Source organism: Salvelinus sp. IW2-2015, unplaced genomic scaffold, assembly GCF_002910315.2.
Source record: "Salvelinus sp. IW2-2015 unplaced genomic scaffold, ASM291031v2 Un_scaffold7102, whole genome shotgun sequence".
Taxonomy (NCBI): Eukaryota; Metazoa; Chordata; class Actinopteri; order Salmoniformes; family Salmonidae; genus Salvelinus; species Salvelinus sp. IW2-2015.
In genome coordinates, this window is record NW_019948362.1 from 1 (window position 1) to 16,075 (window position 16,075).

The 16,075-nt window shown below is 45.2% G+C and overlaps 1 pseudogene; it reads left to right on the top strand.

Moving 5' to 3' along the window:
• The first annotated feature begins 219 nt into the window (after window positions 1-219).
• Window positions 220-16,075, top strand: part of LOC112079169 (sperm-associated antigen 17-like) — a 20,360-nt pseudogene continuing 4,504 nt past the window's right edge.

Genomic DNA, 16,075 nt, shown 5'->3' on the forward strand with positions numbered 1-16,075 from the left:
CAACATATCAGTCAAAACACACGGTCAAATAGTAAGGAAGCCACATATCAGTCAAACCACACGGCAAGTAAGGAAGCACATATCAGTCAAAACAGGCTGAAATCCATTGGTATAACAACATACTCATTACACGGATACATAAATGAGGATAGATGGTAAACATCAACGCACTAAGAGTAGTACTAGTAGTCACAGTGCTACAGTCCCCCTGTGATGTAAACGTTGTGTCCCTGTGTTCCTGAAGCCTCCCCAGCCAAGTCTCCTATCCCAGAGGAAGGTCCTCCAGACCAGTACATCAGAGAAGACTCGCTCAAAGTAACGGACTCTGTCTTGCTGTCTTCCACCCCGTTTTATAGTGTGATTCATGATTTTTATCAGTATCTTTAATACATTCTGATGATTGTAACTGTGCTGGTGATGTTCTATACAAACTCATCTCTCTCCAGGCGTGGAAGATGGAGCAGAACAGACAGAAGGAGGAGGAACAGGTGAAGAAAGCTAAGAAAGAAAAAGGAGGGAAGGAGCGCGAGCGCGCCGACTCGTCCAAGGAGAACAAGAAAACAACCCCTCCACCACTAAGAAGAGCAGGAGGACGTGAGTAAGACCCCTGACCTGGCTGTGGGACCCCTGGAGAACAGAAGCAAAGCTGCAGTCGCCCCCGACGTCTTCACTGTGAGTCTATAAACACCTTTAAAGGCAAATATGGCATTCCACCTTCATATGACATCATTCTGTGGTTGTAAACTGGTTTTCTGGTTGAGGAGATATGGTGATATAGTCCCAGCAGATACTAGATAGATCATGTTTTACTGGGCTGTTATGGCATGTTGCCTTTCACCCAAAAGTATCTGCTGCTGCAACAATATCAACAGAATGCTGACCTTTTTAAAAATGTGAAATACTGGGGTTGTGTGTGTGTGTGTGTGTGTGTGTGTGTGTGTGTGTGTGTGTGGTGTGTGTGTGTGTGTGTGTGTGTGTGTGTGTAGGGATTCACTGGCTACAGCATGGGGGCAGCTGATCCAGGTCTCAGGCCAGGTCCATCCCTATTCCCTCTGAGGAGGCCACATCCGGTGGAGACCATCCACTTTGTCCGGGGTGGAACACACACACACACCACTATTACGATACACACTTTCGCTCTCTTTTATTCACACGTTGATTCTCTAAGGCTGCGTTTACACAGGCAGCCCAATTCTGATATTTTTTTCCCACTAATTGGTCTTTTGACCAATCAGATCAGCTCTGAAAAGATCTGATGTGAAAAGATCTGATGTGATTGTCAAAAGACCAATTAGTGTTAGCTGTGTAAACATACCATAGCCGATGTTCTATTTCCAGGGTCGACGCTCATCAAGGTGTGTGTGAGAAGGACAAGCATCATTTCTACAGCCACATCACCCAGCCAAACAGACACCAGGAGGAGAGCCCAAAGGACGCGGTTCCATGGAGACACAGAGTCCCACAATAAGAGTGTTAGGCTGGGCTCCTTCTCAGCTGTGCTGGACAGCGGCATCCACCTCTCCTACAGTCACTTCGGCCCAACAGGGGAGCAGGGTGAACACCTTACACTGATGCTGTCTGTTTTCTTGTCATAACCCACGTGGTGTACTGTTCCTGTTATGGGGACCTAGTATGGTCCCTATGTTGTGTGTGTGATGTCTAGCTTTAAGGTGACTACGGTAACAGTCTGGTTGTTGACGTGTCTGTAGGTGAGATGAGGCTGGTCAGGACTCTGATCTGGACATGCCCACAGACTCCAGTCTCTCCCCCGTCCCCTCGACCTCCTCTCCTCCTCATTGTCCCGGAAGAAACTCAACTCTCCCACAGCGCCAAGGGGGGAGCAGCCGTCCAAAGAGACCAACACGTCTCCAACACACAGAGAGGAAGAGGAGCAGGTGGATCCATACTATCCACCGTCACCAACAGATACATTTAGTTTCCACAGCGTCTGTTCAGTTGTACTGTTTTGTTGATGATGTGTAAATCATTGATATCAGTATTACAACGTTATGTTCTCGTCGTCTATGTTCTTCCTGTTGACGTACCTGCTGTTGTTTATTCCCTTCATGTGTCTGGCTGTGTTGTCCCCTGCCAGACCAGAGAGTGTGTGGGTCAGGCTGCATTAGCTGGCAGTGCTCCGTTCCAGAGACTAAACGTCTCCACCCCCAGTGGTCTCTGCTGCAGTTCCTCAGTGATGATACAGACGGTCAGTGTGTGGTGTGTGTGTGTGTGTGTGTGTGTGTGTGTGTGTGTGTGTGTGTGTGTGTGTGTGTGTGTGTGTGTGTGTGTGTAGACGTGTGTGTGTGTATCCAGACAGTGTATGTGTAACTGTAGTTTTGGTTACTGTAGGCAGTACTCCAGAGGGTCAGTGTCTGTTGGTGAGACAGAGTTTCCCCTACACTGCAGTGACAGTAGGGAGCCTCACCTCACAGACCCATCGTTACACAATGAGCTGTCTAGGGTCATCACTGGTCAGGGCACCGTGGTCAAGTACATGAGAGACGGATCAACACAGGTACTGGCAACACAACACACACACACACACACACACACCACACACACCACACACACACACACACACACACAACACACACACACAACACACACACACACACACACACACACACACATTAAGCTCCTCTGTCTCTGTGTAGGTGCTGTTGCAGACGGGTCAGTCAGTAGCAGTACAGAGTCAGGACCCATCATCTCATCTCCTCCTGAAGCCCTGCTAAGGAGGAAGAGGTAGTGAAGAGACTCCGATACCAGAGAGAAAAGACAGCAAGGACAAGAAGGGTAGTCACATCTCTAACAAATCATATGGACCTTGATTTAGATCCTTTGGTCTTTTATACAGAACCAGTCAAAACCTACTCATTCCATGGGTTTTTCCTTATTTGTACTTTTTTTCTACATGTTAGAATAATAGTGAAGACCTCACAACTATGAAATAACACATATGGAATCATGTAGTAACCAAAAAAGTGTTAAACAGATCAAAATATATTTTCTGTTTAAGATTCTTCAAAGTAGCCACCCTTTGCCTTGATGACAGCTTTGCACATTCTTGGCATTCTCTCAACCAGGTTCATGAGGTAGTCACCTGCAATGCATTTCAATTAACAGGTGTGCATTGTTGAAAGTTAATTTGTGGAATTTCTTTCCTTAATGCATTTGAGCCAATCAGTTGTGTTGTGACAAGGTAGGGGTGGTATACAGAAGATAGCCCTATTTGGTAAAAGACCAAGTCCATATTATGGCAAGAGCAGCTAAAATAAGCAAAGAGAATGACAGTCCATCATTATTTTAAGACATGAAGGTGAGTCAATACGGAACATTTCAATAACTTTGAAAGTTCTTCAAGTGCAGTAACAAAAACCATCAAGCGCTATGATGAAACTGGCTCTCATGAGGACCGCCACAGGAAAGGAAGACCCAGAGTTACTTTTGCTGTAGATAAGTTCATTAGAGTTACCAGCCACTACTAAAGGACACCAACAAGAAGAAGAGACTTGCTTGGGCCAAGAAACACGAACAAGGGACATTAGACCAGCGGAAATCTGACAGTCCAAATTTGAGATTTTTGGTTCCAGCCGCCGTGTCTTTGTGAGACGCAGAGTAGGTGAACGGATGATCTCTGCATGTGTGGTTTCCACCGTGAAGCATGGAGGAGGAGGTGTGATGGTGTGGGGTGCTTTGCTGGTGACACTGTCTGTGATTTATTTAGAATTCAAGGCACACTTAACCAGCATGGCTACCACAGCATTCTGCAGCGATACACCATACCATCTGGTTTGCGCTTAGTGGGACTATCATATTGTTTTTTCAAACAGGACAATGACCCAAACCACACCTCCAGACTGTGTAAGGTCTGATTTTGACAAAGGAGAGTGATGGAGTGCTGTATCAGATGACCTGGCCTCCACAATCACCCAACCTCAAACCAATTGAGATGGTTTACTGATGAGTTGGACTGCAGAGTGAAGGAAAAGCAGCCAACAAGTGCTCAGCATATGTGGGAACTCCTTCAAGACTGTTGGAAAATAACTCCTCATGAAGCTGGTTGAGAGAATGCCAAAGTGTGCAAAGCTGTCATCAAGGCAAAGGGTGGCTACTTTGAAGAATCTAAAATATGAAATATATTTTGATTTGTTTAACACTTTTTTGGTTACTACATGATTCCATATGTGTTATTTCATAGTTTTGATGTGTTCACTATTATCCTACAAAGTAAAAATAAACAAAACCCTGGAAAAGGGTAGGTGTGTCCAAACTTTAGACTGGTACTGTATATTTAATTTGTCTTCCTATTAGACTTTTACTGTGTCAGTCTGAAATCTATTGGCTTCACAACCTTTTGTGTTGTTGTGTATCGGTGCTTGAGAAAGACAAAGGGGAGATGAGGAGTTATGTGTGTGGGCAGGTAAGCTGGGTTCCAAGCAGAGCCTGGGGGCTGACCAGAGTCAGAGTGACCCAGAGCCCAGGGAGGAGCAGAGGTCGTCAGGCCAGACCCAGGGCAGACAGGGGGTCTGTTGGGTCACCACCAGTCCCTCCGGACACAGAGTAGCCACCATGGGGGACCAGACCACAGACCCTGGCCCGGTCTTGTCCTTCAGAGCCACAGACCCTGTCAGCCAAACTGTGAGCATACGAACCAGCAACATGGTTTGCTAACATCGTGGTTGTTAATAACACATTTTAGTTTTCTCACGACCTTTGCAAAAGTCCCAAATGGTTGGTTAGCTGATACTCTGAAGGTGTCAACATTTTGACGTCCTACACATGTGATATGTAAAAGTAGCTCTTCTGCCTTGCCTCTGTGTGGGCAGGTTGTGATCACGCGGGAGGACAAGGTGATGTCTGTGCTGGACAGAGACGGGACGATGATCGTCGACCATGCAGACGGAACCAGGATCACTACCCTGTACCAGGAGAGAGAGGCTCTCAGTGGCTGGTCCCAGGAACACATTCACACAGGTACCCAACACCCCTAACCCTAACTCTAACCCTGTACCAGGAGAGAGGTGCTCTCAGTGGCTGGTCCCAGGAACACATTAACACAGGTTAAAGGCTATACTACTAACTGCTAAATGATCTGATACAGGTTAAAGGCTAGACTACTAACTGCTACCTGGTCTGATACAGGTTAAAGGCTATACTACTAACTGCTAAATGATCTGATACAGGTTAAAGGCTATACTACTAACTGCTACCTGGTCTGATACTGGTCTGATTGGGGTGGCAGGTAGCCTAGTGGTTAGAGCGTTGGACTAGTAACCGAAAGGTTGCAAGATCGAATCCCCGAGCTGACACAGTAAAAATCTGTCGTTTTGCCCCTGAACAAACCCACTGTTCCTAGGCCGTCATTGTAAATAAGAATTTGTTCTTAACTGACTTGCTTAGTTAAATAAAGGTAAAATAAAAAGATGCAGGTTAAAGGCTATCCTATTAACTGCTACCTGGTCTGATACTGGTTAAAGGCTATCCTACTAACTGCTAGCTGGTCTGATACAGGTTAAAGGCTATACTACTAACTGCTAGCTGGTCTGATACTGGTTAAAGGCTATCCTACTAACTGCTAGCTGGTCTGATACAGGTTAAAGGCTATACTACTAACTGCTACCTGGTCTGAAACAGGTTAAAGGCTATCCTACTAACTGCTAGCTGGTCTGATAATGGTTAAAGGCTATACTACTAACTGCTAGCTGGTCTGATACTGGTTAAAGGCTATCCTACTAACTGCTAGCTGGTCTGATACAGGTTAAAGGCTATACTACTAACTGCTACCTGGTCTGAAACAGGTTAAAGGCTATCCTACTAACTGCTAGCTGGTCTGATACTGGTTAAAGGCTATCCTACTAACTGCTACCTGGTCTGATACAGGTTAAAGGCTATACTACAAACTGCTACCTGGTCTGATACATTAGTAGTATGTATTATGTGTTACAGTGTGAGACAATAGTGTGTGTAGGAAGGATAGTTAATTGTGTGATAATGTCTATGTTTGTTACCAGGGGAGAGGTCCAGCAGCGGTGTGTGTAGGAAGGATAGTTCATGGTGTGATAATGTATACATTGTGTTACCAGGGAGAGGTCCAGCAGCAGTGTGTGTAGGAAGGATAGTTCATGGTGTGATAATGTAACATTGTGTTACCAGGGGAGAGGTCCAGCAGCAGTGTGTGTAGGAAGGATAGTTCATGGTGTGATAATGTATACATTGTGTTACCAGGGGAGAGGTCCAGCAGCAGTGTGTGTGAAGGATAGTTCATGGTGATAATGTATACGTTGTGTTACAGGGGAGAGGTCAGCAGCAGTCTGTCATAAGGAGAAGGTGGTGATGGTGGAGCGGCTGGGTTTGCCACGGTAACCATGTTCGGCGAGGACAGGTCTGCAACGTGTTCTTTGGAGACGGGAGCGTCGTCACCGCCACCTGCAACGGAGCGTACCAAGTAAGAGAAACCGGGGGTGAATGTTAAAAGTCCCTCCTCCATTCCTCCCGTCGTCTTCCCACCTCCTTCTCATAACGTGGAGAGCATCGGAGGAGAAGATCCAAGCTTCCTTTCATGAGTCTAGCAAATGACTGTGTTCTGAGGTGCTCTATTCATTCTAGGTGACTCTCCGTGTTCCGTGTGCCCTCTAGGTGTACCCGTCCAGTGTAGGTCTGCTGTTCATCAACCAGGACGTGAGTTGTGTGTACACGTCAGATCCTGAACACAGCCCAGCCCTGAGTCTAGCCAGCTGGAGTCCCAGAGAGCAGCCAGCCAGCTACAGGATGAACCACACCTTTACCTCAGACACACTGTGGTGAGGTCACAGACCACCACGGGAACCTCTTCCAGGTGGGTCGGCTCTAAACACGTCCCTTATGACACCCATGTTCCCTTCTTATAGCCTGGTCCCAGATCTGTTTGTGTGTTCTTGTCATTTGGCTTGACGATGACCATAGGAGTTGGCAAGACAGCACAAACAGATCTGGGACCAGGGCATAAGGCTTGTGCACTACATAAGGAATAGGGTGAGATTCCAGCCAGATTGTTTCCCATCAGGCCAAGTGTTCAGAGGATATCGTACGATACACTGAACTCTGCAAGCCCTGGAAATGTTCATTTGAAAACTTGTTTGACAAAGTGAATTAAAAAACATCCCTGTAGGATTTCTAGGGCATGTGTAGGGCATGTGTAGGGCATGTGTAGGGCATGTGTAGGGCATGTGTAGGGCATGTGTAGGGCATGTGTAGGGCATGTGTAGGGCATGTGTAGTGCATGTGTAGGGCATGTGTAGGGCATGTGTCGTTATAGTGACAGTGCATCAAATGGTCCTGTGTGCAGGTGATGAAGGATGGCCAGGCATCAGTGGAGATCTCTAGCCCTCTGGACAGCAGAGTGGAGGAGGAGGAGATGGAGGAGGAGATGGAGGAGGAGGAGGAGGGAGGGCTGCCAGAAGAGAGAGAGCTGGCCAAGCATCCTATTGGACGTAAAGTCCACATTCCCAGGTAGGCTTCAGTAACTCTGCTCCTCATCTGTACAGTGTAACTCCTTTTTCATTCCAATGTCCCCCAGTTAGGCACCTTTTAACCATTTTAGTGTTCCAGCTGRGCTGAAGCATGATGGGTACTGTCTCATCCTCTATATCCATAATAAACAGGTTGTTCATGGCCCATGAGGATGGTTCAGGCACAGAGCTGCTGTACTCTCAGACAGTAGAGGAACGTCTGTATGAGGACTACTCTGACCCTGCTGTCGCCCTGCTTAAAGAACCCCTCCCAGGCCTACAGGGTAGGATTCCGTTCATTATTCTACCTCCATAGACCTGTTTCCTCCTTGTTTACCCATAGACACGTCTGTGGTCTCCTCCCTGTCCTGCAGGTGTGCTGGGTATAACGGTGCTGAGACCCTCTCGTCAGGACGTGTGGTCCAGATGGGTCATCCAGAAACAAAACAAGGACATCATCCCCACCAACCTCCAGTCCCGTCGCTGGGACAACTTCCCCTCAGTAGAGGTAGACTGAGAAAATCAAAGAGAAAATGCAGTTGAAATAGACRCATAAAGTATTAGCAAATCATGCTAGTTTTCACATGTACTTGAATTGAAGGTAATTTTATACATGGTCCAAACACACTTTAGTCATAGTGTTTGATGATTTTGATACCTTAACATTTAAATAAATAAATAAGATAAAAAATAATAGATAATAAATATACTTTATGCCGCTAAAAACATATCTTTAAACATCTACTGTAAAGCCCCCCCCCCAGATGATGGAGACGCAGGTCTGCCGTTCGGGACTACCCTGGGCGGGGTCTGACCCTGAGAGGTTTAAGCCTGTTTCTGGAGGCCTACAGGCCGTGCTGACGCTGTCCTGAACTCTGGAGGGCACGCTGCTCAGTACAGCCGTCAGTCAGACAGCTCCGGCAGGACTCTGGAGATCCGCCTCAGTGTACAGCACTGTAGCTCCTCTCACTGTCCTGTTTATCTCTTTAAGGCAGTCCCCATTAAAGCAGCCTTAACCCAGTGTAGATAGCAGGATTAGTCAATTCTGGCCATAGAAATAAATCAGTCATTTGGTGGGTGCTTAATATGTCCTAATTTACTAATGTAACCGTGGTGTATATACTGCGTGGCTGTGAATTGGAAATGTGTTTTTGTGCATTCCAACTTCCCTGAGACAATTAGGGTAAGTGGCCTTGCCAAGGGCACACTTGACCGTGTTTTTTTGTCACCTGTGTCAGCTCAGGGATTCAGAACCAGAGACCTTCTAGGTTTACTGGCCATATGCGCTTAACTGCTAGGTCTTACTTTATATAGATGTTCCATCACAAATCGTGTTTGGTATGTGGTGTAATCTGAATGTAACATGTGTTTGGTAGTGGTGTAATCTGTATGTCAACATGTGTTGGTATGTGGTGTTTAATGTGTATGCAACATGTGTTTGTATTGCGGATGTAATTGTAATGTTCGAACATGTGTTTGGTATGCGGTGTAATCTGAATGTCAACAATGTGTTTGGTATTGTGTGGAACTGGTATGTCAACATGTGTTGTATGCGTGTATATCGATGAACTGTTTGGTATGTGGTGTAATCTGAATGTCAACATGTGTTTGGTATGCATGTAATCTGTAATGTCAACAGTGTTTTGGTATGCAGTGTAATCTGAATGTCAAAGATGTTTGGTATGCAGTGTAATCTGAATGTCAACATGTGTTTGGTGATGTGGTGTATCTGATATATCAACATGGTGTTTGGTATGGTGTAATCTGTAGTCACATTGTGTTTGGTATGTGGTAATTGAATGTCAACATGTGTTTGGATGCAGTGTAATCTGATGTCAACATGTGGTTGGTATGTGGTATATCTGTATTCAACATGTGTTGGTATGCGGTGTAATCTGTATGTCAACATGTGTTTGGTATGATGGTGTAATCTGAATGTCAACATGTGTTGTGTGTAATGTGTGTGATTATTGTATGTCAACATGTGTTTTGGTAATGCGTGGTGGTGTGTAATCTGTATGTCAACATGGTGTTGGTATGTGCGTGTAATCTGATGTCAAAGTGTTTGTATGTGGTGTAACAAGTCTGTATGATACAACATGTGTTTGGTATGGCGGTGTAATCTGTATGTCAACATGTGTTTGGTATGTGGGTGTAATCTGTATGTCAACATGTGTGTTGGTATGCGTTGTAATCTGTATGTCAACATGTGTGTTGGTATGCGGTGTAATCTTGTAGTCACACAGGTGTTTGGTATGTGTGTAATCTGTATGTCAACATGTGTTTGTAGTGGTGTATATCTGTATGTCAACAGTGTTGGTATGTGTGTAATTTGTAATGTCAAACATGTGTTTGGTATGTGGTGTAATCTGTAATGTAACATGTTTTGGTATTGGGTGTAATTGTATGTCAACAGTGTTTGGTATGTGGTGTAATTCTGTATGTCAACCATGTTGTTTTTGAACTGGTGAGTGTAATCTGTAGTCAACATGTTGTGGTACTGTGGTTATCTGTATGTAACATGTAGTTGGTACTGTGGTGTTAAATCTGTATGTCAACCATGTGGTTCCTCTCGCCTGTACCTGGTCCTGTCTCAACATGTTGTCCCCTCCTGTACGTGTCGTCCTCCGTACCTTGTCCTGTTCTCAACATGTTGTCTCTCCTGTACGGTCCTACATGTTGTCTCCTGTACCTGGGTCCTGTCTCAACATGTTGTCCCCTCCTGTACTGTCTCCTCCTGTACTGTTCCTGTCTCAACATGTTGTCTCCTCCTGTACTGGTCCTGTCTCAACATGTTGTCCCTTACTCCTGTCTAAGTTGTCCTCTCCTGTCCTGGTCTCCTCTGTACCTGGCTGGTCCCAACATGTTGTCCTCCTCCTGTACCTGGTCCGTTCAGCTGCTGTACTGGTCCTGTCTCAACATTGGTTTCCTCCCGGGTAGGTCCTTCCTCCTTGTCATCGTCCTGTCCTGGTCCAAACAATTGTTTGTCTTCCGCCCTGTACGCGTGGCCTGTTTCGAACATGTGTGTCCTCTACCTGTACCTGGTCACGTACTCAACAATGTTGTTTCCTCGCCTGCTGTACCTAAGTGTCCTCCTCTGTACTGGGTCTGTCTCAAATTCTCTACTTGGTCCGGCTCACTTCCTCGTCTACCTGGTCCTGTCTCAACATGTTTGATCTTCCTCCTGTACCTGGTCTGTCTCAACACTGTGTCTCCTCCCCTGTCAAGCTGGCCTCTTGTGTCTGCCGTATGTTGTCTCCCATCTTACCTGGTCATTCTTCAAATGGTCCTTATCGTCTGACTGTCTCCTCTCTGTGCTGGTCTGTTCAACAGTGTGTCCTCGCTCTCTGTACCGGTCTTTCCTCCTGTACCTGGTCCTGTGCAACATGTGGTTCATCCCTCGCTGTACCTGTGTCATTCCAACATGTTGTCCTCCTCCTGTCCTGGTCTGTCTCAACAGGGGGCCCCCTCCTGCACCTGGTCTTCCTCTGTACTGGTCGCTCTCCTGTAACTGTCATGTCTCAACAGTGGGTCCCCTCCTGTACTGTCTGTGCTCAACATGTTTGTCGCTCTCTCCTGGTACGCTGTCACTGTCTCAACAATGTATGTTGTCCTCCTCGCTGTACGTGGTGCCTCGTCAATATTTGTCCTGCTCCTGGTAACAGCTTGTGTCTGGGGCCTCCTGACGCCTTGTGGTCCTTGGCGGAACGAGGTTGCCTCTGGCGCGCTGGTAGGTTTTCCTTGGGTCCGGTCTCCAACAAAGGTACGGGGCTATCCCTAGCCTGGTAAGCTGCCCTAGTTCCTGCTCTAACACTGTTGCCAGGTCGTTCTCTCTGGACAAACTGCTCCATGTATTTCAATACCAGGTAACTCCGAGGAGAGCTGGAGTAGACCCCACTGTCATCGTTCTGATCGTAAACAGGACTGGTCCTAAGGCTGCCTCAGTCTACTGTGTAAGACGATGAGTATTGAGCGAGAAGTAACTGTATGGAGACGAAGGGATTGTCCAAGGATGACGGAGAACCTAGGAGCAGATGAAAGTCCAGCACGTGATATGACCTCGTTTAACGAGGAGGAGAACCGATCCGACGGTCTGACAGACGCCATGGCTGCAAAGGACTGAACCGGTCTGGATCAGTCAGTGACACACTACGAGACACACACACGCACACACGTGGACTACATACAAGGAGGCAAGATCCAGCACACACACACACAGCACAAACGAATGCAAACATCACAAACACACTACGACTGACGAATACTAGAGAGAGAAGAGGTCACGCTGCATGCTAAGAACGAGGGTTCTGGGTACATAGTGACAGTACAAACGACACTAGTCAGCTACTGAGCACAGGACAAGATGATAAAGAATGGTAGACACACTGTGGAGACACACGTCCACGACAGCATAACAGAGGAGGACCACACACACATGTTGAAGACACACTTATGACAGTACAGCACCACACAACACACACACACAAACACTAACATACACACACACATACTAACACACACACACCACACAGCAACACACACACACACACACACACAACCACACCACACACCACACACACCACCCACACCACACCACCATCAACCACACTACCACACCCGACACACACACACCACACAACCCCACACACAACTAACACACACAACACAACACACTACTTACACAACACACCACACACACAACACACACACACTTAACACCAAAACAGCACACACCACACACACAACACACATAATATAAATACAACAAACGCCGTACTGAGGAGGAGAGATCACGTCTGCTGAACTGCTCAAACTGGTTCTGGTCAGTCCAGTACACACGCCACACACCACCACACACACACACACACACACAAATCACACAACACCACACATACAAACACACAGTACTGAGGATGGAGAAGGTCATGATGCGACCTATCAATTTGCCGAATTACTCAGGTGCTGCTGTTATTCTGTTACTCGGGGTGCTGTATATTCTGTTACTCGGGTGCTGTTGAGTGTTCTGTTACTCGGGTGTTATAGTATGCTTGTTTACTCAGGTGCTGTTAAAGGTTTACTGTTACTCAGGGTGCCTGTACTATTCTGTACTCAGGTGCTGGAATATTCTTGTTACTCGTGCTGTAGTATTCGTGTTACTCAGGTGCTTAGATGATATGTCTGGTTCTCGGGTGGCGGTAGTGATTCTGTTACTCAGGTGCTAATATTCTGTACGGCGTGCCCGTAGTATTTCTTACTCCAGTGGCTTAGATATTGTACTCAGGATGCTGTAATATTTGGTACTTCAGTGGCTGTCTATTCTGTGTACTCGGGTGCTGTAATATCTTGTATCAGGTGCTGTTAATTGATCGTCTGATTTCTGTTCTCTTCTTTTTTTTCTAGGTGTTGTAGTACTCGTTAGGTGGTAATATCTGGTATCTGTGGCTGTATTTCTGTACTCAGTGCTGTAATATTCTGGTACTCAGGTGGTGTACTGGTGTGTAATATTCTGACTCTTTTGCGTAATCTTAGGCAGGTGCTGTTGTATATTCTGGTAATACGGTGCCGTACTTCTGGTACTGCGGTGCGAGACTATCTGGTTACTCGGGTGCTGTTAATTATCTGAGTACTCAGGTGCTGTACTTATCTGGTACGGGGCTGACTCTTGGTACGGTGCTGTAATATTCTGGTACCGTCAGTGGCTGTAATTCTGGTACTCAGGGTGCTGCTAATATTCTGGTATCCAGGTGTTTCTTTGGTAATCATTCTGGTATCTCAGGTGCTGTAAGTATCTGGTACTGGCGTAAAGTCTGGTAGCTCGGTCAGTATCTGGTTACTGCAGGTGCTGTAATTCGTGTTAGCTCAGGTGCTGTAGTATTAATGTTACTCACGGTGCTGTAATATTCTGTTACTCTAGGATGCGTTAGTATTCGTGTACTCAGGTCTGTAGTTTGTTATGCAGGTGCTGTTAGTATTCTGTTGACATCATGGCGATTTTTTCTCTCAGTCGACTTCAGGTCAGAGCACCCACAGATGAGAAAGAATCTGCCTCCGGTAGAGTCCTTATTGGCTTGGCAATTCAGGGCTGGAGGATTTATTTCTAGCTGAGCAATGAATTGGATAGAGGGAAAAGGAAGGGCGAGTTGAATAGGGAGTGTGTTTTGTTTTGTCTCACCTCGTGGATGCGCCCATGTACATCCAGGCCTAGTGAGACTCACTGCCACGGAGGCATCGCTCTCAGAGAAACACATCAGACAGGGTCGGGTCAGAACAGCCTGTCCTAGATAGTATCAGAATACCTGTCCAGATCAGTATCATAACTTCGGTCCGAGAGCAGTATGATAACTTAGCCTGGTCCAGATCTAGTCACATACTAGCCTGGTCCTAGATCATAATATACTAGCCTGGTTCTATTTATCAGTAATCAAACTAGGCCGGTCTAATCAGTATCAGAATAGGCCTGGTACTAGATCTGTAATCAGAACTAGCCTGGTGCCTAGATTCTGTATCAATAACTAGATCTGTATTCATAACTGAGCTGTGTCGAGTCAATATCATAACTAGCCTGGTCCTAGATCACATCATATTACTGAGCTGGTCCTAGAGCAGTATCATAAGCATAGGCCTGGTCCAGATCAGTATCAGACTTAGCCTGGTCCGAGATCAGTATAAGACTATGCCTGGTCCTAGATCAGGTATCAGAGAGCCTAGCCTGGTCCTAGACATCAGTTATCAGAACAGCCTGGTCCTAGATCCAGTATCAGAACTAGCCTGGTCCAGATTCAGTATCAGAACTAGCCTGGTTCCTAGACAGTATCAGAAGCTAGCCTGGTCCTAGATCAGTAAATCAGACTAGCCTGGTACTAGATCAGTATCAGAACTAGATTGTATCATAACTAGATCCGTATCATAACTAACCTGCTTAGGTCTGGTATCATACTAGATCTGTGATCATAGACTAAGATCATATCAATAACTAGACTTGTATCATAACTAGATTCTGTTATCATAATAACTGATCCTAGATCGGTATCATAACTAGATGCTGTATCATAGAGCTAGCATTCTGTTCATAGACTACACCTGACCCTAGATATGTATCAAGCTAGATTGTATCATATACTAGATCTTATCATAACTAGATCTGTAATAACTAACCGATCCTAGAATCTGTATCATACTAGATCTGTTCATAACTAGATCTTGTGATGGTAACTAACCGACCCTAGATCTGTATCAAGTTAACATAGATCTGTCTCATAACTAGATCTGTATCATAACTAGATCTGTATGCATAACTAGATCTGTATCATAACTAAGCCGTGACCTAGGATCTGTTATCAAATAAACTAGATCTGTATCATAACTAGATCTGTATCAAACTAGATCTGTATCATGAACTAGATCTGTACATAACTACCTGATCGCTAGAGTCTGTAGGACATATTTCTCTATGAGTCTCTTATTAGTAGGGGTGCTTATTCCCTTTACTAACTGGGTCAGTTCGCATGAACATAAAGTTATCCACTTGAACCTTTTCATTATCTCGCTCATCATTTAAAGTCTAACTGTTGTACAGCTTCAGTGAAGAGGAACGATTGGGAAGAGCAGGATAGAGCAATCACAGGTACTAACTAAACTGCTCTGTGCTTATAGAGCTGACATAGTTGGACATTCACATCTTTCCCAGGAATATTCATGTTATAATGAAATGTTTAATGTTGCTTTGTACTGTTCAACAGGAGCTGGACCAAGGAGAAGTTCACAGAGATGGCTCTAAGATACGAAAGTCAATTCCTCTTATTTCCACCAGAGAAAGGGCAGGGTTTTGAGTATTCGGAGGTGACATCAGCTTTCTCATCAAATGGAATTATTTAAGCACAGCTACGTAATGCTGTTAACAGTTCCATTGATTGCATTAAACGATATTGTCCCACAGCCCCAGCCAGCAATTTATAAACTTAATCTCAAACTGTAAAAAGCGGTCTAGACATTATTTCCAAGCTACAGCTCTAGCATCTGGTTTGGTACAGAGGAGTTAAAACATCTAACGAGCTCTACCTCCGGGGTCGCCGGGAGCACCCCATCCCCAGCACGCTGATTAGCATAGCAGCATAGTTCAAAAGTAGATAGGTAAGCATCTAAATAGTCATTAAATCACATTTTTTTTTTTTTTTGTGTGTCCAAGACACCAATGAACAGATCCAGATCTTGTGAATACAACCACCATTTTCAGATGTTGAAAATTGGTTTTACAGGGAAGACAGAAATATGGTAAATTCTATTAGCTAAACCCGTTAAGCAAAATACACCCACTTATTCTAACGCATCAGTTTCTACTCCTTAGTGCATACCAGAATCGGCTCAACTTAAGATATTGATAGCCAATAACTATAAAAAAACACAGTATTACAGTCTGGATTAACATAGTTCATGTATAATGGATATTTTGTTAGAAAAAAGTGCATATTCAGGTAGAAATCACCAGGTTTACCAATTGCACCGACCATCACAAATCGACTAGAATGCTAGATAGAGTAAATAAAAAACGAGTGTATGACCAATTTACTCATCATTAAAACACTTCAATA